Raw genomic sequence first — 3526 nt, forward strand, 5'->3', positions numbered from 1 at the left:
TTTTAATTTCCCAAATGTTCTCAGAAAGAATGATCAGAAGCATCCTCCAGTTGTTGTTTTTTTTTGAATTTTAGAATTTTATTTTATTTATTTTTTATACAGCAGTTTCTTAGTAGTTATCCATTTTATACATATTAGTGTATATATGTCAATCCCAGTCTCCCAATTCATCCCACCCCACCCCCCACCCCCTGCCACTTTCCCCCGTTGCTGTCCGTACGTTTGTTCTCTACATCTGAAGCATCCTCCAGTTTTCAAACACAGTTGGGTAAATCCATTTACCCCACAGGAACTACCTGTGTGTGTTGTAAGGTAGCAGTGAAAGACTATGATCCTCTGCGGTAGTGATGCCCTCAATGCGGAAGCCTTCCCTCTTCACATGAAGCGTGTGAATAACAGGAAGGGACAGAGTCACCTTCATTATTTCCTCAACTATTGGTGTTTTCATAGGATTTTAAATGCCTGATTTCAATTTTACAACAACAATACCAATATTCATTCTGAAAGGTAATCTTATGTTCCAAGTAGCAGATATTAACCACTTCCAACATGATCTCTAGGAACAATTTGCAGGTTTTTTTTTTTTTTTTTTGGCCACACAGCTTGCAAGATATTATTTCCCTGACCAGGGATCGAACCCGTGCCCCCTGCAATGGAAGCACAGAGTCATAACCACTGGCCTGCCAGGGAAGTCCCTAATTTGCAGTTCTGAACTATGCTTTGGAAAAACATTTCCAGCAGTCTGTGCAGGATTTATGCCTATTCCATTATGGGTAATAATTGCAGTTATTGGATGTTGCAGGAACTTTAAATTCTTCTGTTGCAAACTTTAAGACTGCTGTGAAAGGTGTACTTTTGGGAACACAGAGTACTTTGTGGGGCAGCTGAGAGTCTGACGTCAGAGTGATCTTAAAGAAAACCTTTGACATGGCAGAGCCAGTCCAGAGACCCCACCAATTCCACTGGCTAGCCCCACGTCCTCTGAAGTGCAGCCTGGCCCAGTTTCCTCCTTTTTAGATATGGCAAGTAAGAGTGCTTACCTCAGAGGGTGGCTGTATGGATTCAGGGGCTCTGCTACTCCTTGGCTGTGTGATCTTGGACAAGTCGCTTAACCTCTCTGTGCCTCATCTTCTTCACCTGTGGAATGAGGACAATCATAGCAGGTTGGTGTGAAGGTGAACAGAATTAATCTACAAGACAAGACCTGACATAGGGCCTGTCTTGGGTAAGAACTCAGGAATGCCAGCCCCAGCTGACGCTGTGCAAAAGTGCTTGGCACAGGGCCAGCCCAAATGGTCACCTTGGTTAACACCTTCTTTCAGCCTTTATCTCATTTAATCCTCACCACTATGCTATGTGATGAGTGCAATCATCCCTGTTTTATATTTATTTATTTATTTATTTATTGGCTGCCTTGGGTCTTCGTTGATGCGCGTGGGTTTCCTCTAGTTGCAGCGAGCGGGGGCTAACTTCATTGCGGTGCCCGGGCTTATTGCGGTGGCTTCTCTTGTTGCGGAGCACAGGTTCTAGGCGCGCGGGCTTCAGTAGTTGTGGCACGTGGGCTCAGTAGTTGTGGCTCGCGGACTCTAGAGCGCAGGCTCGGTAGTTGTGGCGCACGGGTTAGTTGCTCCATGGCATGTGGGATCTTCCCAGACCAGGGCTTGAACCCATGTCCCCTGCATTGGCAGGCGGATTCTTAACCACTGCACCACGAGGGAAGTCCCCATCCCTGTTTTATAGATGAGGAAATAGGTGCTCAGAAAATCATGGCTTGCCCCAGGTGACATGGAAAGGAAATGTCAAGACCAGGATTTGAATGCAGATCTACCTGGCTCCAATTCCCTCCCTCCCCCCACCCCACATACACACACAGTGTTTACCATGTACCACTCTGTTCTAAGCCTTTTACAGGGATTACTCATTAATCCCCACATCAGCCTCACAAAGTAGGTTACACACGTGAGTCCATTTCTACAGATCAGGAATGTGAGGACCAGAGAGGTTAGTTCCTGGCTCAGGGGTCACACAGCCAACAAATGACAGAGCAGGGATTTGCACCTAGGTCATCTGGCTCCAGTCCCTGCACTGCTTCGTAGTAAGCGTGTGGCAGTTCCAGAACCAATGTCCAGTGTCCTGAGGCCAGAACAATGGGGGACAAGGACTCAGCTGTCCCCTTCTACCCTGTTCCGTAGAAATACCTGGAGAAGTTAGAGCGTGAGTTTGAGTTTTATTTTCCATCAGTCAGTCAACAACCATTGTCCCGAGTGCCTTCTCTGTGTTCGGGCTGTGCTGGGTAGCACTGGGCACACAGCAGGGACTGAGACTGCCTTGGCTCTATCTTCCCTCCTGGGTCTTACAGTCCTGCATGGGAGACAGACAAGTGATGAGCCAGGATGGGCATGGCTGGAACATGGGAGCCCAGGAGGTTGCAGGAGCCCAGGAAGGGCGTTTCCTCCAGCCTTGGGGTGGTCAGAGAGAGCTTCCGGCAGGAGGGAGCATCTGCACTGAGGCTCGCAGAACACGGGAGTAGAGAGCCGCGCGGGAATCTGGTGCCTGGTCTACGGACCAACAGCGCCCTCTGCTGGAAGTATCCTGTAGTGCAGCGACCGGTGTACTGCCAGGGTTTGGCAAAGCTCGCCTTGAATCAAATTCGATGATGCTAGAATCCTGTGCGCCCAGCTTTGGCCAATTTATATTTCTAGTACTTGATTCATTGAGTCAGTCACTCAACAAATATTTATTGAGCACCTAATTTGCGCCAGGTTGTTTTAATGCTAAAGATACCGTGCTGACAATACAGAGCCCTGCCCTCAGGGAACTGGCATTCTAGTGGGGGAGAACCAATAATATAACACCATAAAATCAGTAGCTAATATTTGCTAAATGCTTCCGATCCACGTATTAACGCATTCAATTCTTACAGCCTCGGCTTCCCTGGTGGCGCAGTGGTTAAGAATCCGCCTGCCAATGCAGGGGACACCGGTTCGAGCCCTGTTCCGCAAGGATCCCACAAGCCGCGGAGCAGCTAAGCCCGTGCGCCACAACTACTGAAGCCCGCGCGCCTAGAGCCCGTGCTCCGCAACAAGAGAAGCCACTGCAATGAGAAGCCCGCGCACTGGTAGACCCCGCTCGCCGCAACTAGAGAAAGCCCGCGTGCAGCAACGAAGACGCAACATAGCCAGAAAAAAAATTCTCACAGCCTTTGACTACCCCCATTTTACAGATTAGGGAAACGGAGACAGAGAGGTTAAGTTACTTGTCCAAGGCCTGCGCAGCTAGTAAGTGCTGAAATCGGATGTGAACTCAGAGCTCAATTTTTAGCCTCACCAATAATGTGATGTAACACAACATAGTAATTATAATGTTACATGAAATAATTTTAGGTCCTGAAAAGTTTTGTGAACAAAATCAAGCAGACAAATGAGGTTGTCCTTTGGTGGGAAGGTGTAATTTAGGCAAGGGAGGCCTCTCGGAGGAAGCGGCCTTTGAAAAGGGACCAGACAAACGTCGAGATCTGTGTGGAGAG

The 3526-nt window shown here is 48.2% G+C and overlaps 1 pseudogene; it reads right to left on the reverse strand.

The window, feature by feature from the left end:
- Positions 1-534: 534 nt before the first annotated feature.
- LOC133077711 (ubiquitin-fold modifier 1-like) lies at positions 535-929 on the reverse strand (annotated as a pseudogene).
- Positions 930-3526: the final 2597 nt, after the last annotated feature.

This window comes from Eubalaena glacialis, chromosome 18 (genome assembly GCF_028564815.1).
Source record: "Eubalaena glacialis isolate mEubGla1 chromosome 18, mEubGla1.1.hap2.+ XY, whole genome shotgun sequence".
Classification (NCBI taxonomy): Eukaryota; Metazoa; Chordata; class Mammalia; order Artiodactyla; family Balaenidae; genus Eubalaena; species Eubalaena glacialis.